This window comes from Ranitomeya variabilis, chromosome 1 (genome assembly GCF_051348905.1).
Source record: "Ranitomeya variabilis isolate aRanVar5 chromosome 1, aRanVar5.hap1, whole genome shotgun sequence".
In the NCBI taxonomy this organism is placed as follows: domain Eukaryota; kingdom Metazoa; phylum Chordata; class Amphibia; order Anura; family Dendrobatidae; genus Ranitomeya; species Ranitomeya variabilis.
In genome coordinates, this window is record NC_135232.1 from 819,066,771 (window position 1) to 819,092,691 (window position 25,921).

At 45.9% G+C, this 25,921-nt stretch overlaps 1 protein-coding gene across 3 annotated transcripts in view; it reads left to right on the forward strand.

Moving 5' to 3' along the window:
- The window catches only part of LOC143785793 (flavin reductase (NADPH)-like), a 139,823-nt gene that overhangs the window by 49,245 nt on the left and 64,657 nt on the right, over positions 1-25,921 (forward strand). The window contains exon 1 of one of the 3 annotated variants that reach the window (XM_077274936.1): positions 25,237-25,311. The exons of the other annotated variants lie outside the window; for them this stretch is intronic. The gene's annotated coding sequence lies outside the window, so the exon portion shown is untranslated. Of the gene's footprint in view, positions 1-25,236; positions 25,312-25,921 lie in introns of those variants that run through there. 3 annotated transcript variants of the gene reach the window in all.

Here is a 25,921-nt window from a genome sequence, read left to right on the forward strand (position 1 = left end):
AATCTGATTTCATTTCTGTGTACGCCATTTCCCTCTCCACTCACAGTCAATATTTGTGGGGGGCTGTCTTTCCTTTGGGGGTTTTCTCTGAGGCAAGATAGCTTTCTATTTCCTACTTTAGGGGTAGTTAGCTCTTAGGCTGTGACGAGGTGTCTAGGGAGAGTCAGGAACATCCCACGGCTATTGCTAGTGTTGTTGTTAGGATTAGGAACTGCGGTCAGTAGAGATACCACCTCCTCAGAGCTCGTCCCATGTTGCGTTTTAGCCACCAGGTCATATCAGTGTGGCCTCTTAACCACCAGGTCATAACAGGGATCCATGACAAAACACACACAAAAAAAGAAACCCCCTTTTTTTTTGTTGTTGGGCCGATTATAATGTCACGGGGAGACTAGGTGAGCGAGAGCTAAAACCCCGGGCCCCTGCAATTTCCCTCAGACTAGGGAAATCCTGACTGACCCTCTACCTGGAGTTTACACTGATGGTGTGCATGTCCAGGCCTCGAACCTCACCCTGACTCCTGTTTTAACCCTAGGCTGATACCTCCGCCATCCACCCAGTGAATAGGTAATATTCCAATAACCACAGTTAGCACAGACAAGGATAAAGGAAAATATACACCACGCCGCAGTCACTCAGGAATACACTATAAATGTGCAGGGCAAAATAAATACAAATATAGGAAGGAGTAAATAAGACTAAGGAAAATACACCACCAGCAACGAATCTCCAGCCACCAGCTCTCCACTCCACACCGAGATAACAATGCACAAGACAGAAGCTATAATCGGCGATGCCCAATGAACAGGAGAACTATTTAAAGGCCATGGGAATGGCCCAGCTTCCAATCCGAGGATTAGGTAAATTAACCCCTGAACAGCTAGACAAAATCTAGCAGACGCCAATGAGCAAATAGTGGCAAATGACACCTACCAAGGGTGAGCTGACCAGGTAGACCACCCCCTATACAGGGAGCGTTAGGGGCAGACCCAATGGAGACTATTGCCGCAGAAGCTGGAACCCGGAGACAGGTATTAGGAAGTACAAGATAAAGAAGCTAGGCGCAGGACGGACAGAGTGAGGCAAGATGAAGTACAGTTAGGTAAGAGCTGGGAACCGGCGAGACCAAAGGAGAACTGCGAAGGGGAAGACACAAAGGAAGCAGGACAGGACAGAGACACCAGACTATAGAGTACGGAGAGGACACTGGGAGGACTGGACTGGACGAGGAGTGTTGTGAACTCTATTTTTGGGCTCCCTCTAGTGGTCACAAGCGGTACTGTGTAGTGTTGTCTTTCTGCAGGTTGGCTTCATCACCTGGTTCGTTATCCTTGGTGGGTTTCCTATTTAGCTCACCTGGATACTCAGTTCCTTGCCTGCTATCAATGTATTCAGTGCTCTTCAGATTCCTGGTGACTACCTTGCTGCCAGTCTCTCCAAGACAAGCTAAGTTTTTGTTTGTTCAGTTTCTGATTAACAGCGTTCATCATGTTTTTTGTCCAGCTTGTTAAAATGTGATTTCTTACTTGCTGGTTGCTCTAGGGGACTGAGTTTCTCCCCTCACACCGTTAGTTGGTGTGGGGGTTCTTGAAATCTCAGTGTGGATATTTTGTAAGGGTTTTTTACTGACCGCATAGACCCCTTTTCTATTTTCTGCTATCTAGAATTAGTGGGCCTCTTTTGCTGAATCTGCTTTCACCCCTGTGTATGTGCCTTCCTCTTACCTCACCGTTATTATCTGTTGGGGGCTTCTATATCTTTTGGGGATTATTTCTCTGGAGGCAAGAGAGGTCTTTCTTTCTCTCTAGGGGTAGTTAGTTCCTCAGGCTGGCTCGAGACGTCTAGGATTTTAGACACGTTCACCGGCTGCCTCTAGTGTGGTTGGATAGGTTCAGTTTTGCGGTCAGTCCAGTTTTCCACCTCCCTAGAGCTTGTCCTATGTTTAGTCACCTTGCTGGAGTAATTTGTGATCCTCAACCACTAAGGATCATAACAGTATAGCAGGCCAAAAAGTGTTTTATGCATCGCAGAAGTGGGATTAAAAGAAGACCTGAGTACATTTTTTTTTTCTTTTTTTGTGCTGCAGTCTGTCTAGCTTCTTTCATCCCCTTGAACTCTGAGTGGTTTTGAGCTCAGCTGCAGACATGGATGTTCAGACTCTGACTTCTAGTGTGGATCATCTTGCTGCACGGGTGCAAAGTATTCAGGATTTTGTTATTCATAGCCCTATGTCAGAACCAAAGATACCCATTCCTGAGTTGTTTTCTGGAGATAGATCTAGGTTTCAGAATTTTAAGAATAATTGTAAGTTATTTCTATCTCTGAGACCTCGTTCCTCTGGTGATTCCGCTCAGCAAGTAAAAATTGTTATCTCCTTGTTGCGTGGCGACCCGCAGGATTGGGCTTTCTCTCTGGCGCCAGGAGATCCTGCATTGCTTAATGTGGATGCGTTTTTTCTGGCTCTTGGATTGCTTTATGAGGAGCCTAATCTTGAGAATCAGGCAGAAAAAGCGTTGCTGGCCCTCTCTCAAGGGCAGGATGAAGCAGAGGTGTATTGTCAAAAATTTCGGAAATGGTCAGTGCTTACTCAATGGAATGAGTGTGCCCTGGCTGCAAATTTCAGAGAAGGTCTTTCTGAAGCCATTAAGGATGTTATGGTGAGGTTCCCCACCCCTACAAGTCTGAGTGATTCTATGGCTTTAGCCATTCAGGTTGATCGGCGTTTGCGGGAGCGCAAATCTGCTCATCCTTTGGCGGTATTTTCTGAACAGGGACCTGAGTCTATGCAATGTGATCGAACTCTGACCAGAATTGAGCGACAAAGTCATAGACGTCAAAATGGGTTGTGCTTTTACTGTGGTGATTCTACTCATGTTATCTCAGCATGCTCTAAACGCTTAAAAAAGGTTGCTAAACCTGTCACCATTGGTACTATACAGCCTAAATTTATTTTGTCTGTTACTTTGATTTGTTCTTTGTCATCCTACTCGGTTATGGCCTTTGTGGATTCGGGTGCTGCCCTGAATCTGATGGATTTGTCATTTGCCAGGCGCTGTGGTTTTGTCCTGGAGCCTTTGGAATTTCCTATTCCTCTGAGGGGAATTGATGCTACGCCATTGGCTGAGAATAAACCTCAGTATTGGACGCAAATGACCATGTGCATGACTCCCGTTCATCAGGAGGTGATTCGCTTTCTTGTTCTGCATAATTTACATGATGTTGTCGTTTTGGGTCTGCCATGGCTGCAGGCTCATAATCCAGTTTTAGATTGGAAAGCTATGTCTGTGTCTAGTTGGGGTTGTCAGGGAATTCATGGCGATACTCCATTGGTGTCTGTTGCTTCTTCCACTCCTTCTGTGGTCCCTCAGTTTTTGTCTGACTACCAGGATGTATTTGATGAGCCCATGTCCAGTGTCCTGCCCCCTCATAGGGATTGTGACTGTGCTATAAATTTAATTCCTGGTAGTAAATTCCCTAAGGGACGACTTTTTAATGTGTCTATACCAGAGCATGCCGCGATGCGGAGTTATATAAAGGAGTCTTTGGAGAAGGGACATATTCGCCCATCCTCTTCCCCTCTTGGTGCAGGATTCTTTTTTGTGGCCAAGAAGGACGGTTCTTTGAGACCGTGTATAGATTATCGCCTTCTGAATAAAATCACAGTCAAATTTCAGTATCCTTTGCCACTATTGTCTGATTTGTTTGCTCGGATTAAGGGTGCCAGTTGGTTCACCAAGATAGATCTCAGTGGTGCGTATCATCTTGTGCGCATTAGGCAGGGAGATGAATGGAAAACAGCATTTAATACGCCCGAAGGCCATTTTGAGTACTTGGTGATGCCTTTTGGACTCTCTAATGCTCCTTCTGTGTTTCAGTCCTTCATGCATGACATTTTCCGAGAATATCTGGATAAATGTATGATTGTTTATCTGGATGACATTTTGTTTTTTTCTGATGATTGGGAGTCCCATGTGAAGCAGGTCAGGATGGTGTTTCAGGTCCTGCGTGCTAATGCTTTATTTGTGAAGGGCTCAAAATGCCTCTTCGGAGTACAGAAGGTCTCCTTTTTGGGTTTTATTTTTTCTCTTTCTACTGTGGAGATGGACCCAGTCAAGGTCCAGGCTATTCATGACTGGACTCAGCCCACGTCTGTTAAGAGTCTTCAGAAGTTCTTGGGTTTTGCTAATTTTTACCGTCGTTTCATCGCTAATTTTTCTAATGTGGTTAAACCTTTGACGGATTTGACCAAGAAGGGCTCTGATGTGACTAATTGGTCTCCTGCGGCCGTGGAGGCCTTTCGGGAGCTTAAGCCCCGGTTTTCTTCAGCTCCAGTCTTATGTCAGCCAGATGTCTCTCTCCCCTTCCAGGTCGAGGTTGATGCTTCCGAGATTGGAGCAGGGGCTGTTTTGTCGCAGAGAAGCTCTGAGGGCTCTGTGATGAAGCCGTGTGCTTTCTTTTCAAGAAAGTTTTCGCCTGCCGAGCGAAATTATGATGTTGGTAATCGGGAGTTGTTGGCTATGAAGTGGGCATTTGAGGAGTGGCGACATTGGCTCGAAGGAGCTAAACATCGTGTGGTGGTCCTGACTGATCACAAAAATCTGATTTACCTCGAGTCTGCCAAGCGCCTGAATCCTAGACAGGCTCGTTGGTCGTTGTTTTTCTCCCGTTTCAACTTCGTGGTCTCGTACCTGCCTGGTTCGAAGAACGTGAAAGCTGATGCACTTTCTAGGAGTTTTGTGCCTGACTCTCCGGGAGTTTCTGAGCTGGCTGGTATTCTCAGAGAGGGAGTGATTTTGTCTGCCATTTCTCCAGATTTGCGACGAGTGCTGCAGAAATTTCAGGTGGATAGACCTGACCGTTGTCCACCAGAGAGACTGTTTGTCCCGGATAGATGGACCAGCAGAGTTATTTCCGAGGTTCATTCTTCGGTGTTGGCGGGTCATCCTGGGATTTTTGGTACCAGAGATTTGGTGGCTAGGTCCTTCTGGTGGCCTTCCTTGTCGCGGGATGTGCGTTCCTTTGTGCAGTCTTGTGGGATTTGTGCTCGGGCTAAGCCTTGCTGTTCTCGTGCCAGCGGTTTGCTTTTGCCTTTGCCTGTCCCGAAAAGGCCTTGGACGCACATTTCCATGGATTTTATTTCGGATCTGCCAGTATCTCAGAAAATGTCTGTCATCTGGGTGGTGTGTGATCGTTTTTCCAAGATGGTCCATTTGGTGCCCTTGCCTAAGCTGCCTTCCTCCTCCGATTTGGTTCCTCTATTTTTTCAGAATGTGGTTCGCTTGCACGGCATTCCTGAAAATATTGTGTCTGATAGAGGATCCCAGTTTGTGTCCAGGTTTTGGCGAACTTTTTGTGCTAAGATGGGCATTGATTTGTCTTTTTCGTTGGCCTTCCATCCTCAGACTAATGGCCAAACTGAGCGAACTAATCAGACGTTGGAGACTTATTTGAGATGTTTTGTTTCTGCTGATCAGGATGATTGGGTGACTTTTTTGCCATTGGCCGAGTTTGCCCTTAAAGAAGTTGTCCACTACTATAACCTTTTATTTTTTTTTTCATAAATCTTGTTATTATGTGCCACTGAAAACATCTACTGTGTTTATTTTAACAATATTACCTGTTATCATGCTGTAGCAGCACATCTTCAGTGCTGGATTCAGCTCTCATGGGGTTAATCGACTACTTCCTTATTGTGCCCTAATACTACAAGTTCCATGATGCTTTGCACTGCCACTAAGCCCGAATCTAGCACACCCACTCCAAAAACAAACCCAAACCCCTCCCTCCTCTCCCTCCTCTCTGTTCAGGCTGATGAGGAGAGGTCACATCTTGGTCACAAGCTGAAAGCAGCACCAAGCACTGCACAACCATGGTGATCAAGCTTTGAGCTTTTTTTCTTTCTCATCTATTTCATAGTATAGTTTAGTATACATACAGTTCAGGTCCATATATATTTGGACAGAGACAACATTTTTCTAATTTTGGTTATAGACATTACCACAATGAATTTTAACCAAAACAATTCAGATGCAGTTGAAGTTCAGACTTTCAGCTTTCATTTGAGGGTATCCACAATAAAATTGGATGAAGGGTTAAGGAGTTTCAGCTACTTAACATGTGTCACCCTGTTTTTAAAGGGACCAAAAGTAATTGGACAGATTCAATAATTTTAAATGAAATGTTCATTTTTAATACTTGGTTGAAAACCCTTTGTTGGCAATGACTGCCTGAAGTCTTGAACTCATGGACATCACCAGACGCTGTGTTTCCTCCTTTTTGATGCTCTGCCAGGCCTTCACTGCGGTGGTTTTCAGTTGCTGTTTGTTTGTGGGCCTTTCTGTCTGAAGTGTAGTCTTTAACAAGTGAAATGCATGCTCAATTGGGTTGAGATCAGGTGACTGACTTGGCCATTCAAGAATATTCCACTTCTTTGCTTTAATAAACACCTGGGTTGCTTTGGCCTTATGTTTTGGGTCATTGTCCATCTGTAGTATGAAACGACGACCAATCAGTTTTGCTGCATTTGGCTGGATCTGAGCACACAGTATGGCTCTGAATACCTCAGAATTCATTTGGCTGCTTCTGTCCTGTGTCACATCATCAATAAACACTAGTGACCCAGTGCCACTGGCAGCCATGCATGCCCAAGCCATCACACTGCCTCCACCATGTTTTACAGATGATGTGGTATGCTTTGGATCATGAGCTGTACCACGCCTTCGCCATACTTTTCTCTTGCCATCATTCTGGTAGAGGTTGATCTTTGTTTCATCTGTCCAAAGAATGTTCTTCCAGAACTGTGCTGGCTTTTTTAGATGTTTTTTAGCAAAGTCCAGTCTAGCCTTTTTATTCTTGATGCTTATGAGTGGCTTGCACCGTGCAGTGAACCCTCTGTATTTACTTTCATGCAGTCTTCTCTTTATGGTAGATTTGGATATTGATGCGCCTACCTCCTGGAGAGTGCTGTTCACTTGGTTGGCTGTTGTGAAGGGGTTTCTCTTCACCATGGAGATTATTCTGCGATCATCCACCACTGTTGTCTTCCGTGGGCGCCCAGGTCTTTTTGCATTGATGAGTTCACCAGTGCTTTCTTTCTTTCTCAGGATGTACCAAACTGTAGATTTTGCCACTCCTAATATTGTAGCAATTTCTCGGATGTTTTTTTCTGTTTTCGCAGCTTAAGGATGGCTTGTTTCACCTACATGGAGAGCTCCTTTGACCGCATGTTTACTTCACAGCAAAACCTTCCAAATGCAAGCACCACACCTCAAATCACCTCCAGGCCTTTTATCTGCTTAATTAAGAATGACATAACGAAGGGATTGCCCACACCTGTCCATGAAATAGCCTTGGAGTCAATTGTCCAATTACTTTTGGTCCCTTTAAAAACAGGGTGGCACATGTTAAGTAGCTGAAACTCCTTAACCCTTCATCCAGTTTTAATGTGGATACCCTCAAATGAAAGCTGAAAGTCTGAACTTCAACTGCATCTGAATTGTTTTGTTTAAAATTCATTGTGGTAATGTCCATAACCAAAATTAGAAAAATTTTGTCTCTGTCCAAATATATATGGACCTAACTGTATATGATATACTGTAAAGAGATCTAACTTCGTATATGTCTTACATATGTAAATTACACAGTACATGTGTGGGTATATGTGTCCATCTACATACACGTGTGTGCATGTATATATATTATGTGTGTTCTTATTTTACACTATTTGTGCTCATATACAGGAGAGACCCCAGTTTCAGAAACAATATATGGGCCATTTGCAGTATAACAGCTCATGCTAACTCACAATTCCACCTGCTCTGGAGGTAGAAATGGCCCCCAATGCCTCTTCGCTGCAAAGATTGCACCAATATGCGGTCAAACCTCTTATATACACACAAATACATACTTCTATGTGTATGTAAGGAAAAAATTATTTATTCAGATACATACACTTTATTATTTTGATGCAGAGTGATATATACATATACAGTGGGGCAAAAAAGTATTTAGTCATTCAGCAATAGTGCAAGTTCCACCACTTAAAAAGATGAGAGGCGTCTGTAATTTACATCATAGGTAGACCTCAACTATGGGAGACAAACTGAGAAAAAAAAATCCAGAAAATCACATTGTCTGTTTTTTTAACATTTTATTTGCATATTATGATGGAAAATAAGTATTTGGTCAGAAACAAACAATCAAGATTTCTGGCTCTCACAGACCTGTAACTTCTTCTTTAAGAGTCTCCTCTTTCCTCCACTCATTACCTGTAGTAATGGCACCTGTTTAAACTTGTTATCAGTATAAAAAGACACCTGTGCACACCCTCAAACAGTCTGACTCCAAACTCCACTATGGTGAAGACCAAAGAGCTGTCAAAGGACACCAGAAACAAAATTGTAGCCCTGCACCAGGCTGGGAAGACTGAATCTGCAATAGCCAACCAGCTTGGAGTGAAGAAATCAACAGTGGGAGCAATAATTAGAAAATGGAAGACATTCAAGACCACTGATAATCTCCCTCAATCTGGGGCTCCACGCAAAATCCCACCCCGTGGGGTCAGAATGATCACAAGAACGGTGAGCAAAAATCCCAGAACCACGCGGGGGGACCTAGTGAATGAACTGCAGAGAGCTGGGACCAATGTAACAAGGCCTACCATAAGTAACACACTACGCCACCATGGACTCAGATCCTGCAGTGCCAGACGTGTCCCACTGCTTAAGCCAGTACATGTCCGGGCCCTTCTGAAGTTTGCTAGAGAGCATTTGGATGATCCAGAGGAGTTTTGGAAGAATGTCCTATGGTCTGATGAAACCAAACTGGAACTGTTTGGTAGAAACACAACTTGTCGTGTTTGGAGGAAAAAGAATACTGAGTTGTATCCATCAAACACCATACCTACTGTAAAGCATGGTGGTGGGAACATCATGCTTTGGGGCTGTTTCTCTGCAAAGGGGCCAGGACGACTGATCCGGGTACATGAAAGAATGAATGGGGCCATGTATCGTGAGATTTTGAGTGCAAACCTCCTTCCATCAGCAAGGGCATTGAAGATGAAACGTGGCTGGGTCTTTCAACATGACAATGATCCAAAGCACACCGCCAGGGCAACGAAGGAGTGGCTTCGTAAGAAGCATTTCAAGGTCCTGGAGTGGCCTAGCCAGTCTCCAGATCTCAACCCTATAGAAAACCTTTGGAGGGAGTTGAAAGTCCGTGTTGCCAAGCGAAAAGCCAAAAACATCACTGTTCTAGAGGAGATCTGCATGGAGGAATGGGCCAACATACCAACAACAGTGTGTGGCAACCTTGTGAAGACTTACAGAAAACGTTTGACCTCTGTCATTGCCAACAAAGGATATATTACAAAGTATTGAGATGAAATTTTGTTTCTGACCAAATACTTATTTTCCACCATAATATGCAAATAAAATGTTAAAAAAACAGACAATGTGATTTTCTGGATTTTTTTTTCTCAGTTTGTCTCCCATAGGTGAGGTCTACCTATGATGTAAATTACAGACGCCTCTCATCTTTTTAAGTGGTGGAACTTGCACTATTGCTGACTGACTAAATACTTTTTTGCCCCACTGTATATGGAACTTGGAAGGGTTTGTCCACTATTCTAACAACCCACTCTCAGTCTGTATGTTTCGCATTGATGGTACCCTGTAGTCAATCAGTGGCCGCATCACTCTCCCCGCCTTCTAAGCAAACTCTTATATCTGTTGGAAGTGAGTGTTGCTGCATTTTTTTTAATATTTACCAAATGTAAGCCACTTCTTCCTAAAGGTACCGTCACACAACGATATCGTTAACGATATCGTTGCTTTTTGTGACGTAGCAACGATATCGTTAAGGAAATCGTTCTGTGTGACAGCGACCAACGATCAGGCCCCTGCTGGGAGATCGTTGGTCGCTGAGGAAAGTCCAGCACTTTATTTTGTCGCTGGACTCCCTGCAGACATCGCTGAATCGGCATGTGTGACGCCGATCCAGCGATGTCTTCACTGGTAACCATGGTAAATATCGGGTTACTAAGCGCAGGGCCGCACTTAGTAACCAGATGTTTACCCTGGTTACCAGCATAAACGTAAAAAAAAAAAAAACACTACATACTTACATTCCGTGTCTGTCCTCTGGCGCTGTGCTTCTCTGCACTAGCTGTGAGCGCCGGCCAGCCGTAAAGCACAGCGGTGACGTCACCGCTTTGCTTTCCGGCTGACCGGCGCTGACAGTGCAGAGGAAAGCACAGCGCCGGAGGACAGACACGGAATGTAAGTATGTAGTGTTTTTTTTTTACATTTACAACGGTAATCCAGGGTAAACATCGGGTTACTAAGCGCAGCCCTGCGCTTAGTAACCCGATGTTTACCCTGGTTACCAGGGGACTTCGGGATCGTTGGTCGCTGGAGAGCTGTCTGTGTGTCGCTGTTTAGTCGCTGTGTGGTCGCTGGGGAGCCGTCACACAGACCGCTCTCCAGCGACCAACGATGCCGGTCCCCGGGTAACCAGGGTAAACATCGGGTTACTAAGCGCAGGGCCGCGCTTAGTAACCCGATGTTTACCCTGGTTACCAGCGTAAAAGTAAAAAAAAACAAACACTACATACTTACATTCCGCTGTCTGTCCCTCGGCGATCTGCTTCTCTGCACTGTGTAAGCACAGCGGCCGGAAAGCAGAGCGGTGACGTCACCGCTGTGCTCGCTTTCCGGCCGGCAGGCGCTCACAGTGCAGAGAAGCAAAAAATGGATCATGCAAATGTGGTCACAGGATGCGTTTTACCAATAGACTTGTATTAGCGATGGATCAGTCGTGTTTTTGCAGACCGTCTGTACGAAAAAACTTTAAAGTGAACTTTTTTTGTCCGGTGCGCCGGCTATTTTCTAACGCGCATGCGCTACAGAAACTCCACCCCCTTCTCCCCGCACTTCAGAATGGGCAGTGGATGCGTTGAAAAACTGCATCCGCTGCCCACGTCGTGCACAAATTTCACAACGTGCGTTGGTACGTCGGCCCGACGCATAGCGACGGACACGTACCGACGCAACAGTGAGAGGCCTTAATGAGTGTAATTTTTTTTTAAAAAAAAAAAAAGAAAAAGACGGCGTGTGCTCCCGCGCAATTTTCTGCGCCAGAGGGGGAAAACCCACGGCCGGGGGCCAATATTTGTATCCTGCTATGAATACCAGCCCGCAGCTGTCTGCGTAGCCTTTACTGGCTATAAAAATAGGGGGACCCCCCCCAAAAAAAAAATGACGTGGGGTTCCCCTATATTTTATTGCCAGAAAGGCTACGCAGACAGCTGCAGGCTGATATTCATAGCCTAGAGAGGGGCCATGGATATTGCCCCCCCCCCCAGCTACAAATACCAGTCCGCAGCCGCCCCAGAAATGGCGCATCTGTAAGATGCGCCAATTCCGGCACTTAGCCCCTCTCTTCCCACTCCCGTGTAGCGGTGGGATATGGGGTAATGAAGGGTTAATGTCACCTTGCTATTGTAAGGTGACATTAAGCCGGGTTAATAACGGAGAGGCGTCAATAAGACGCCTATCCTTTATTAATCCAATAGTAAGAAAGGGTTAATAAAACACACACATTTTGAAAAAAGTATTTTAATATTCTTCATTTAACCATACTTACCATACTGCAGCGCCTGCAAAAAAAAGTAAAATAATAAACCATATACTACCTTTCCGCCATAGTCCAATTAATAACGAGTGTCCCACGACGATCTCCCCTATAGAACAGTGACATCGGGTGATGTCACTGCTCTATAGGACCCTCAGTGACACACTGACAGGAGACAATGGCTCCTGCAGTGCATCACTGAGGTTACTCTAGTTCACTGGTCTCACTTTATGGCAATTGCTGCGTGGGAAAATATCTCACCCAGCAATGCCAATAGTGAGACTAGGGACTATTTTCTCACAGGGGCGTAGGAATACCTTGTGAGGAATACATGATGGAAGGATACCTTCCATCATTGTGTTCCTGGAGCCCCTGGAGAGTGGTCGCATCAACTGATGCTCCTGCTCTCCACGGGAGATCGTCATGGGACACTCGTTTTAATTGGATTTCTGCGGACAGGGAGTATATTGTTTGTTTATTATTTTAATATTTTTTACAGGTGACAATGGCTTCGGGGAACAAAGTGACAAGTGATGGTGAGTATGTACTCTATGTTATATGTACTGTATGTCTGTAGTATGTATGTATGTACTGTATGTCACATGTCGTTGCATGGTGCATGTCGTCGCATGGTGCATATGTCGTCGCATGGTGCATGTATCATGTCGTTGCATGGCGCATGGCGTCGCATGGCGCATGTCGTCGCATGGTGCATGTCGGCACATGGTGCATGTCGTCGCATGGTGCATGTCGTCGCATGGTGCATGTCGTATGGTGCATGTCGCCGCATGGTGCATGTCGTCGCATGGTGCTTGTCGTCGCATGGTGCTTGTCGTCGCATGTCGTCGCATGGCGCATGTCGTCGCATGGTGCATGTCGCCGCATGGTGCATGTCGTCGCATGGTGCATGTCGTCACATGGTGCATGTCGTCGCATGGTGTGTTGTATGTATGTATGTATGTATGTACTGTGTTTTTTTGTTTTTTTTACATTCAACACATTAGCCGGATGATGGGACTACTACTGTCCCATCATTGGCTAATGTGTCACTCACTGTCAGTGTAGCAGGCAGAGCCCGATGGGACTTGTAGTCCCATCGGACGATGCCTGCACACACACGCACAGCGCCGGCACACACACACGCACAGCGTCGGCACACACACGCACAGCGTCGGCACACACACACGCACAGCATCGGCACACACACACGCACAGCGTCGGCACACACACGCACAGCGTCGGCACACACGCACAGCACCGGCACACACACGCACAGCGCCGGCACACACACACACGCACAGTGTCGGCACACACACACACACACGCACAGCGTCGGCACACACACACACACACACGCACAGCGTCGGCACACGCGCACACAGCGCCGGCACACACGCACACACAGCGCCGGCACACACGCACAGCGTCGGCACACGCACACACAGCGCCGGCACACGCACACACAGCGCCGGCACACACACACGCACGCACAGCGCCGGCACACACACGCACAGCGTCGGCACACACACGCACAGCGCCGGCACACACACGCACAGCGCCGGCACACACAGCGCCGGCACACACAGCGCCGGCACACACAGCGCTGGCACACACACGCACAGCGCCGGCACACAGACGCACAGCGCCGGCGGGCAGAAGCACCGGCGCCGGCGGGCACATGCACCGGCGGGCACAAGCACCGGCAGACCCCCGGCGACCGAAGCACAGCCCAGCCACACATCATGATCCCAGCACTGAGCAGTGAGCACACACAGCCCCGCCCGCCCCCAGGACAGCCCTGCAGGCAGCCCCCAGCACCGCCCACAGCCCAGTCACTCTTGCTGAGTGACTGCTGACTGTGGGGGCTGGTCACGCCTGCTGCTGACGTCACGTCAATTTTCAGAGCCTGGAAATTGACGTGACGTTGGCGGACATGAGCGGCGGCTGCAGTCTGGGGGTCATGTGACCCGGACTCAGCAGGAGGAATAGCGCCGCTCACAGGCGAAAACGTCAACAGAAGGTAATGGCACAATTCATTAGGGGCCCCGGGGGGGTACATTGGGGAGTTAATTAAAAGTAGTGGACAACCCCTTTAATAATCGAGCTAGTTCTGCTACCTTCGTTTTTGTTTGTTCAGTTTCTGATTATCAGCGTTCATCATGTTTTTTGTCCAGCTTGTTAAAATGTGATTTCTTACTTGCTGGTTGCTCTAGGGGACTGAGTTTCTCCCCTCACACCGTTAGTTGGTGTGGGGGTTCTTGAAATCTCAGTGTGGATATTTTGTAAGGGTTTTTTACTGACCGCATAGACCCCTTTTCTATTTTCTGCTATCTAGAATTAGTGGGCCTCTTTTGCTGAATCTGCTTTCACCCCTGTGTATGTGCCTTCCTCTTACTTCACCGTTATTATCTGTTGGGGGCTTCTATATCTTTTGGGGATTATTTCTCTGGAGGCAAGAGAGGTCTTTCTTTCTCTCTAGGGGTAGTTAGTTCCTCAGGCTGGCTCGAGACGTCTAGGATTTTAGACACGTTCACCGGCTGCCTCTAGTGTGGTTGGATAGGTTCAGTTTTGCGGTCAGTCCAGTTTTCCACCTCCCTAGAGCTTGTCCTATGTTTAGTCACCTTGCTGGGGTAATTTGTGATCCTCAACCACTAAGGATCATAACAGAGGAGACAAGGAAGCCTGGGAAAGGCAGAGAAGCTGAACTGGCTGGACAGAGCGGAGACTCAGAACAGGCAGTGCAAAGACAATGGTGGACCTGAGTCACAGAAGCACAAATGACAGACAGGCAGGGAACAGAGGAAGGAATCACCTTATATACATGGAGTGCTGGAGGACTTCCGGGTCACGGTCCTCCAGGATCACAGAGAGGAGATACAGAGCGCCTGCAAATCAGAAAGAGGAAGTGCTGGAGTGGGCGGTGCACACGCACACCCGACGAGAACCAGAGAGCAGAGAATGAAGGAGAGGCAGCGTGCCTGCAGGAGGAGCGTGCCGCAGCGGGCAAGAATGAGTGGAAGGAGTGGCCGTCACAGCATTACTGGGAACGGGAGCTGCCAGCAGCATCGCGAGCATCGGTAAGGCTGCGGTGGACGCCGGAAGGTAAGAATATCACAATTTTTTATTTTTTTAAATTATTTTTAACATTATATATTTTTACTATTGATGCTGCATAGGCAGGATCAATAGTAAAAAGAGAGAGAGCGAGAGAGAATTTCCCTAACGGGAAATTCTTCCGTGCATGCTCAGTTTCAAAATACGGCATCCGTCGCTAGATTCCTGCTTTTGAAAGTCAGTGACGAATCCTGCATCCATAGGCTTCTAGTTTAGCCAAGGATGGACAGCGCAGGATCCGTCGCTGAGCGATTTTCCGACGTACAGAAAAAATGTTCCTCTGTTCGTTGTGTCCGCCTGACGGACAGCAATTTTACGACGGATCCAGTGCACGACGGATGAAACGGAAGGCCATCCGTCACAATCTGTCGCTAATACAAGTCTGTGAGAAAAAAACGGATCCAGCAGAAATATTTGCTGGATCCGTTTTTTTACAAAACGACGCATTGTGACGGAAAAAGGAAAATTGAAGTGTGAAAGAGGCCTAAGACATATTGTGAAAATGTATTAAATCTGGTGGGGAGTAATGAGCAAATTGCCAAACATAAATTCGGCACAAATATGGCACATTCGGATTCATGATTGGAATCTAGCAAAATTTTCTAAAATCGGAAAAAATCTGTATCATTCAGTAAAAAGTGCAGGAAAATATTTGCATTGCCACAAAAGTACTTTCAGAACTTTAGCAACGATAATGGCGGTGTATCATGAATGTTTGGCACGTGTTTGATGAGAGGAGGGGATTTGCAGAGCTCTGTGTTCTTGTAAACAGTTATTTTTTCCCTAACTTTATGTGTGCACATTGCAGCTAGCCAATCAGGGCGCAGGAAACATCCACAATGTCCTGATTCCACGGCTTGTGTCATTGGCTGCTGAAATCAGATGCCCCGTTCCATATAAAGAGTGGACATCTTGTTTTAGCGCCATTTTGACCCTGTAACAGCGCAGAGAGGCTGCTCCTGACGCTGCCACTGTTAACAGCAAGATTGTAGCTACTTTGCTAGGCGGTTGTATATCAGTCAGATAGTGTAGCTACCTAGTGTCCAGTGTGGCTGCTAAATTTACCTTCCAGCATTTGTTTTTTTGGCCATTACTGCGGTCCACAGAGAAAGCCAGCAGGGCACATGTCCTACAAGTGTGTTGTGCATTGCTTCTATTGTGCTCCATGCACAAGTATAGCATTCTAAATAATATTTTTTCACTAACTAAATGTTAAACAGCCTGCTGTATCCTGCCTTGTCATTTAGTGCTGTGGTGATATGAAACTGTCTGCAGACCTAAGGCATATTAAAAATATAATTTTTCAGTTGCAAAAAGTTAGACAGCCCGTCGCATCACATTTGTCATTTTGTTGGGTTCAAATTAAGCTATAGAGGCCTGAACCAGAGGCCACCCAAAATGTTTGTGTTCCTAACGTCATGCAGTAGGGGAACTGACTTTAAAATACTTTGCAGCATCTAGTGTGAAATAGAGGCCTGATCCAGAGGTCACAAAAAGTTCTTCTGTTCCTAGTGTCATACAGTAGGGGACCTGACTTTAAAATAGTTTGCAACATCTAGTGTGTTATAGAGGCCTGATCGAGAGGCCACCAAAAAATTCTTCTGTTCCTAGTGTCATACAGTAGGGGACCTGACATTCAAATAGTTTGCAGCATCTAGTGTGTTATAGAGGCCTTATCCAGAGATCACCAAAAAATTCTTGTGTTCCTAACGTCATACAGTAGGGAATATCTGACTTTCAAATTGTTTGTAGCATATCTTCGTCATACCGGTCTCATGCACACTCACACTGTGACTAACGTAAAACAGCACACCATATTTCTCCTTGGAATTTACGGTCGCTGAAATTCAGCTGTTTGTAGAGGTGGTGCAGAGTTTAAAATCTCATTTTTTGATATCACAGTATCTGAGCAACATGCCTGGGAAAAAGTGAGGCGGTGGTGGAAGGGGAATTAGGCTTGGTGTTCAAGGTGTACGTGGGGTAAGTGGTAAGGTTAGTGAAAGCACTAGTGAGCCAACAACGTCACGTCCTATGCGAATATATCTGACAACTTCTGTTACTGGATGGGCTACTCCACTATCTTTCTTTGGCAGATACACAGCAGTATGCCTTGTTCATGAGGCCCAGAAAGAGCACGTGCTTGAGTGGATGGCAAGCGCAGCTTCAAGTGACCTCTCTTCCTATTCCTCCACCTGAACATCACACCCATTACAGTCCACAGAGGTGGCACCCAAATTCCCCTTGCTTCCCCTCGCGTCCCAACTCTCCAACCATACAACTGACTGTACGGAACCACATGTGGGTGAGTCTGAATAGCTGTTCACACATTCTATGCCATGGTCATCAGAAGTGTACTCAAAAGCTTCACAGGGTCAAGAGGAGGAAATCTGCACCGATGCCCAATATTTTTTTTAGCTTGGATCTGGGGCAAGACGAAGTAGGGTCGAAACAGCATCCTGACCCTCGTCATCAGACATTAACCCCTGCGGGGAGGTGATCCTGATGAGACTCAGATATGAGGCTCCCGTAGACTGTACTGTGCTGTCAGGGCAGGAAGTGGAGGAGGGTGACTCCAAGGGTGAGGAATATGATAATACAGAGGGTGATGATAAGGTGTTAGATCCCAATTGGCATGAACATAGAGGCACACAGATGAGTAGGTCATCTGAGTAGGAAGGTGAGTAGGTTACACTGCACCATTCATCGCAGACACGTAGTAATACAACCACGATGAGCAATGCATCCTCAGCCATAACTGGCTGTGACTAGCAGTGTCCACGGGTCTGCAGCTCACAGGGGTGGCAAGGGACGCCTAGCCTGGGCTTTTTTTTACATTGCAAAGGATGAGACAACTCACGTAATCTGCCAACTTTGCAAAAAAAAACTTGCGGTTAAAAGTGCAATAATTTGACTACTACATGTATGAACCTTCACATGCACAATCAACATGCATTACTGTGGGAATCCCACTGTGCAAAAATGTGGACCAGAGCACCTCAACAACCTTCAGCCGCCCCATCAATCGCATCTGCTGCTTCTTCCTCCTACTCTGTTACCGTGTCAACTATTGAGACGCAGGTCTTTGACCACAGATCCTCGGGTTATTTACCCGCTCCCGTCACGCTGAGAGCCTGCCGTCATCTGTAACGGAAGCGGACATGTCTGCTGTTTTTGACCGATCTGAGATAATGAGCACACAACAATTTTCTCAATCCACCATAACATCTCCGCCTGCACCTCTCTAACGGTCCAGCAGTTGGTCTGGTTCACCATATTCAACCTTCTCTCAGCAATGCAGCCAGCCCACGGTTCCACAGTTGTGGTCAAGTAAAAGACTGTTTCCTCCTACGCATGGCAAAGCTAAGAGATTGAACTCCACCATCTCCAATCTGTTGGCCTTGGAAATGCTACCTTTCCACCTGGTAGATACAGATGGCTTTCAAAAGCTGATGGCCGTCACAGTCCCCCAGTAAGAATTGCCCAGTCGCCATTACTTTTCTAAGAAAGTTGTGCCTGCGCCACACCAGCATGTCGCAAACATCACCCGTTCCTTGACTAAATCTGTCTGCCAGGGTGCATTTCACCACAGACACTTGCATGAGTAAACATGGTCAAGGGCATTATATCTTGCTGACTGGGCACTGAGTGACTCTGGTGGCTGTGGGGGCAGGCATTGCTTCACAAGTCTTGGAATCCCCAAAGCTTGCAGGACAAACCTTTACATTTAACAATTCCACCACTGCTTCTGCCTCCTTCTCTATCTCCTCTAGGGCCTCCACCTGTACCCTCAACCTCTGCTTTAATAAGACTCACGTTCCACCAGTGCAGAGCGAATCCCCTCCACCTCCGTACTGCGCAGTCAGGGCTCACCGCAATCAGGCAGTATTAAAATAGATATGCCTTGGAGATCGCAGTCATACAGCTAAAGAGCTGTGGACAGGTCTCCAGGCTGTTTGATCAATGGCTGTCTCAGCTGAACCTGCATCCAGGGAAGGCTGTGTCCAATAATGGTGCAAACCTGGTGGCTGTCCTATGGTGAGGGAATCTCACACACGTGCCTTACATAGCTCACCTCCTAAACCTGGTGGTACATCGTTTTTTTCTACTATTGTGGCCTGGGTGAGCTTCTCCAGAAAGCATGTAAACTGTGCTCATTTCCGCCATTCGCACCTCTCAGGTCATCGATTTGCATCGATACAGAGGTCTTTGTCCATGCCAGTTAACAGGTTGATATGCGATATGCCGACACGGTGGAATTCAACTCTGCACATGTTGCAGCAGCAACGAGCCCTGATGCAGCACAGTATGTCATGGCGTATACCCTGGGACAACGCAGCACAGACGTGATGCATATCACATTTACAGAGTGGGCACAGATTAAGGACCTCTGCACCTTTCTGCACAGTTTTGAAATGGCTGCTAAGATGGTTAGCACTGACTACGCCATCATCAGCATCACTATTCCATCACCAGCATCACTATTCCTCTCATCTATGAAGCAGAGGAGGATGCGGAAGGGATAACATTGTCTCTAAGTTCCAGACTGTCATTATACAGACGGGTGCCAAGGGAGGGTGGATTACTGCAATCGAGGTCGACTAGTGATAACAGACAAACTGCTATCGAATTTGCAAGATCTGAGGAACAAGTAGAGGAAGAGCCAGCGGGCGGGCAACTGTCAGATGAAGTGGATAATCCTCCCCTCTCTGTTGTTCGTGGTTGGTGGGAGGGGACAGAGGAAACAAGCCTCATTGTTACTCAGCCACCAACACAGCATGTGCTTGGACCTCATGGTAGAGCCCAACATATGAGTGCCTTCTTGCTGCACTATCTGCAACATGATCCCCGTGTAGTTATGATTAGGAATACTGCTGACTACTGGGTTGCCACTGTTAGATCCACGTTATAAAACCAAAGTTTGCCAGATGCTTCCTGTCCTGGAAAGGGACCTGCGAATGCTGGAGTATCGAAACACGCTTTTACACAACCTTCAGAGAGCCTTTCCCCAAGGCAGCAGTGAAGCACACAGTTCGCATCACAGCTCTAGACTTTCAACCTCTGCATTTCAATTCGTCAACGTCAAAACATTTGCTGCAGCAGTGGTGTAAGTGGAAGAAGCAATTTCTGTGAGTCCTTTGACAAGTCCAAGGCTTACACATGTTGAACGAATTTGATGCCTCTCCATTACTAACCTCAGGGCTTGATATCACCTGACAATACAAAGGTGACATCAACCCCTCCAACTTTCACCCCACTTGCCACCGCTACAGGGCAAGTGGAAAGAGGAAGGTTAAGTGCCAGAATTGGCGCATCTTACAGATGCGCCTTTTCTGGGGCAGCTGAGAGCTGATGTTTTTAGCCTGGGGGGACCACATGTCTTTTTTTGAGGTCCCCATTTTAATAGCCAGTAAAGACTAATTATACAGCTGTGAGCTGATATTTATAGCCTAGGAAGCTCTATGGGTATTACGCCCTTCCCAGGATATCGGGGAATTAGGTGTGGCAGTAAGTATGGTTTAATTTGGAACAATAAAGAAGTCTGTCTTTATTTCAATTGAAGGATTTTTTACTGGGTGTCTGTGTTTTCTTAAAAATTTGACTGAGGTTAGTAATGGGCATCTTATTGATGCCTCGCTATTACTATCCTCAGGGCTTGATGTCACAAAGGTGACATCAACCCTCACAACTATTACCCCACTTGCCACCGCTACAGGGCAAGTGGGAAAAGCGAGGCTAAGTGCCAGAATTGGCGCATCTTAGAGATGCGCCTTTTTTAGGGTGGCTGAGTGCTGATGTTTTTAGCTGGGGGCAATATCTTTGGCCCCTTCCTAGGCTATTAAAATCAGCCCGCAGCTGTCTGCATAGCCTTTGCTGGTTATTAATTCTAGGGGGACCCCATGTCATTTTTTGGGGGGCTTCCCTATTTTAATAGCCTGTAAAGGCTAAGTATATAGCTGTGAGCTGATATTAATAGCCTGGGAAGCTCCAATACCCCCTTCCCAGGCTATAAATATCTGCCCCAGTCGCTGGTTTTCCCTTTGCTGGTTGCGAAAATTGCACGGGAGCTTATGCCCTTTTTCCCGTAAAATAATCTTTTATTAATTAAATACATATCCAGTAATTTGCACACACACTGTACTAATTGCATTTGTCACTGAAATCTATATATCTACCTATTCTATTTGTATTTACTGTACATCCTGTCGGCTCCTGCAGTGATTTTACAGAAGCTGGCAAATTAATTACCGGCTTTTCTTCAATCTATCTTTCTGTGCAACATAAATCCATATATATGTGTGTATTACTGACATGTGTGTATATATATATATATATATATATATATATATATGTACAGTTAGGTCCATATATATTTGGACAGAGACAACATTTTTCTAATTTTGGTTATAGACATTACCACAATGAATTTTAAGCAAAACAATTCAGATGCAGTTGAAGTTCTGACTTTCAGCTTTCATTTGAGGGTATCCACATTAAAGTTGGATGAAGGTTTTAGGAGTTTCAGCTCCTTAACATGTGCCACCCTGTTTTTAAAGGGACCAAAAGTAATTGGACAATTGACTCCAAGGCTATTTCATGAACAGGTGTTGGCAATCCCTTCGTTATGTCATTCTCAATTAAGCAGATAAAAGGCCTGGAGTTGATGTGAGGTGTGGTGCTTGCATTTGGAAGGTTTTGCTGTGAAGTAAACATGCGGTCAAAGGAACTCTCCATTCAGGTGAAACAAGCCATCCTTAAGCTGCGAAAACAGAAAAAAAATCTGAGAAATTGCTACAATATTAGGAGTGGCAAAATCTACAGTTTGGTACATCCTGAGAAAGAAAGAAAGCACTGGTGCACTGGTGAACGCATCAATGCAAAAAGACCTGGGCGCCCACGGAAGACAACAGTGGTGGATGATCGCAGAATAATCTCCATGGTGAAGAGAAACCCCTTCACAACAGCCAACCAAGTGAACAACACTCTCCAGGAGGTAGGCGTATCAATATCCAAATCTACCATAAAGAGAAGACTGCATGAAAGTAAATACAGAGGGTTCACTGCACGGTGCAAGCCACTCATAAGCATCAAGAATAAAAAGGCTAGACTGGACTATGCTAAAAAACATCTAAAAAAGCCAGCACAGTTCTGGAAGAACATTCTTTGGACAGATGAAACCAAGATCAACCTCTACCAGAATGATGGAAAGAGAAAAGTATGGTGAAGGCGTGGTACAGCTCATGATCCAAAGCATACCACATCATCGGCAAAACACGGCGGAGGCAGTGTGATGGCTTGGGCATGCATGGCTGCCAGTGGCACTGGGTCACTAGTGTTTATTGATGATGTGACACAGGACAGAAGCAGCCAAATGAATTCTGAGGTATTCAGAGCCATACTGTGTGCTCAGATCCAGCCAAATGCAGCCAAATTGGTTGGTTGTCTTTTCATACTACAGATGGACAATGACCCAAAACATAAAGCCAACGCAACTCAGGAGTTTATTAAAGCAAAGAAGTGGAATATTCTTGAATGGCCAAGTCAGTCACCTGATCTGAACCCAATTGAGCATGGATTTCACTTGTTATAGACTAAACTTCAGACAGAAAGGCCCATAAACAAACAGCAACTGAAAACCACTGCAGTGAAGGCCTGGCAGAGCATCAAAAAGGAGGAAACACAGCGTCTGGTGATGTCCATGAGTTCAAGACTTCAGGCAGTCATAGCCAACAAAGGGTTTTCAACTAAGTACTAAAAATGAACATTTTATTTAAAATTATTGAATCTGTCCAATTACTTTTGATCCCTTTAAAAACAGGGTGGCACATGTTAAGGAGCTGAAACTCCTAAACCCTTCATCCAATTTTAATGTGGATACCCTCAAATGAAAGCTGAAAGTCTGAACTTCAACTGCATCTGAATTGTTTTGCTTAAAATTCATTGTGGTAATGTCTATAACCAAAATTAGAAAAATGTTGTCTCTGTCCAAATATACACTCACCGGCCACTTTATTAGGTACACCATGCTAGTAACGGGTTGGACCCCCTTTTGCCTTCAGAACTGCCTCAATTCTTCGTGGCATAGATTCAACAAGGTGCTGGAAGCATTCCTCAGAGATTTTGGTCCATATTGACATGATGGCATCACACAGTTGCCGCAGATTTGTCGGCTGCACATCCCAAAGATGCTCCATACAAGGCAGGATGGATCCATGCTTTCATGTTGTTTACGCCAAATTCTGACCCTACCATCCGAATGTCGCAGCAGAAATCGAGACTCATCAGACCAAGCAACGTTTTTCCAATCTTCTACTGTCCAATTTCGATGAGCTTGTACAAATTGTAGCCTCAGTTTCCTGTTCTTAGCTGAAAGGAGTGGTACCCGGTGTGGTCTTCTGCTGCTGTAGCCCATCTGCCTCAAAGTTCGACGCACTGTGCGTTCAGAGATGCTCTTAGGCCTACCTTGGTTGTAACGGGTGGCGATTTGAGTCACTGTTGCCTTTCTATCAGCTCGAACCAGTCTGCCCATTCTCCTCTGACCTCTGGCATCAACAAGGCATTTCCGCCCACAGAACTGCCGCTCACTGGATTTTTTTTCTTTTTCGGACCATTCTCTGTAAACCCTAGAGATGGTTGTGCGTGAAAATCCCAGTAGATCAGCAGTTTCTGAAATACTCAGACCAGCCCTTCTGGCACCAACAACCATGCCACGTTCAAAGGCACTCAAATCACCTTTCTTCCCCATACTGATGCTCGGTTTGAACTGCAGGAGATTGTCTTGACCATGTCTACATGCCTAAATGCACTGAGTTGCCGCCATGTGATTGGCTGATTAGAAATTAAGTGTTAACAAGAAGTTGGACAGGTGTACCTAATAAAGTGGCCAGTGAGTGTATATGGACCTAACTGTATATATATTCTATGTCTATATTTCTATTCTATCTTTTCTAACCTGTCAGTGTGATTTTACTGTACACCGCACATGAATTACCGGCTTTTCAAAGGACACCGGTGCGTAAAAAATGGAGAGCACTCACATGCTGCGAGTTCTGTGCGTGTCTTTCTCGCACCCATAGACTTGCATTGGCGAGACTCGGCCGATATACACGTAAAATCACAGCATGCTGCGATTTCACTTGCACGTAGAATATGCCTGAGAAAAAAAAAGGTGATGTGAACTTCCCCATAGATTAGCATTGGTCCAACTGCTATGTGATGTTTTCTCTCATAGCACTCGTCTGTATTATGTGCTAGAGTGACTCCGGCCTAAGAGAAATTGACATGTTGCTGATTTGAAACATGCATCGCAGCTCAGTTTACATTGAGTAAAAAAGAAGCACAGTGGGCATGAGATCTCTAGAAATCCCATCCGCTTTTCTGGAATTGTAAGATTCTGCATTTTTGACAGTGAAAATATGCAGCGCTAAATTCAGCAAAAACTCAATGTTCACACATTGTGTATTTGGTGAGTTTTTACCTCAGTATTTGTAAGCACCAGGAGTGGGTGATAAATACACAAGTGGTGAAGTGTTTCTATTATACTTTTCCTATGACTGCTCCACTCCTGGTTGTTGCTTACAGATACTAAGGTAAAATACTGAGGTAAAAAACTCACCAAATACTGAACGTGTACCTGTGGCCTTAAGGTACCGTCACACTAAGCGACGCTGCAGCGATAGCGACAGCAATGCCGATCGCTGCAGCGTCGCTGTGTGGTCGCTGGAGAGCTGTCACACAGACCGCTCTCCAGCGACCAGCGATGCCGAGGTCCCCGGGTAACCAGGGTAAACATCGGGTTGCTAAGCGCAGGGCCGCGCTTAGTAACCCGATGTTTACCCTGGTTACCAGCGTAAAAGTTAAAAAAACAAACAGTACATGCTCACCTGCGCGTCCCCCAGCCTCTGCATCCTGACGCTGACTGAGCTCCGGCCCTAACAGCAGAGCGGTGACGTCACCGCTGTTGCTTTCACTTTCAGTTTAGGGCCGGCGCTTTAGTGTCAGGAAGCAGAGGCTGGGGGACGCGCAGGTGAGTATGTACTGTTTGTTTTTTTAACTTTTACGCTGGTAACCAGGGTAAACATCGGGTAACTAAGCGCGGCCCTGCGCTTAGTAACCCGATGTTTACCCTGGTTACCAGTGTAAAATATCGCTGGTATCGTCGCTTTTGCTGTCAAACACGGCGATACACGGCGACCTAGCGACCAAATAATGTGCAGACCTTCTAGCAGCGACCAGCAATTTCACAGCGGGATCCAGATCGCTGCTGCGTGTCAAATACAGCGATATCGCCATCCAGGTCGCTGCAACGTCACGGATTGCTGGCGATATCGCTTAGTGTGACGGTACCTTTAGAGTGCAGATCTTCTCTACAATCTAGTACTTCCAATCTATAGCTAGACGCCAGGCAACAGGAATTTGTGCGCAAACTCTGGAGATACAGAATGTAACATGACACTCCAAACATGGTTGTGTAATAAGACCTCCCCTCTAAATATTGCATCACCATGACTATATACAAACACACTAAATACCAGAGTCCATTTAGAAGGTGTCGGAAAGCCTGCTCTGGTAAGTTTTCTCTATTTGTCCAGTTGTCTCTAGCAACAGTCTGTGTTACATGGGAGATTAAATGTATCAGGAAAGGTTACAAGATAAACGAAGAAGCCTCTGATATCAAATCAACAATTTACAAATGTTACTGTATAGTCAATGCTACTCTTCACACACTAAATGGAGATTTTTGTTTTATTATATACTCGTTAGTATACTATAGTGGGGTTCATACAGGATGATAACTTCAATGTCTTAATGTCTTTGCTGAAAAGCAAAACAAGTATATAGGACATACAGGAACAAGCATATTACTGAGACACGCCTGCACCACACCATGTTTTATGGTTTACAGCACCATCTAGTGGACACACTCTAAATCTGTACATAATATTTATATTCCGCAAAGCACCACTTCAGCGTTTTGTATTGCAAGATCCCAGCTGTTTCACAGTCCACTCTTTCGGACAAATCAGACATCCGGAGAAAGTGAGAGTTGTGGCTGCTCTGCTACTAACTCCGGATGCCAATTGCATTCAAAGGACGGGTCAGTGAATTGGATGCAGGGATGGTGAGGACAACCCCCTTAAGGGGCATTTACACTGAAAGATAATCCCTTTAAATTGTT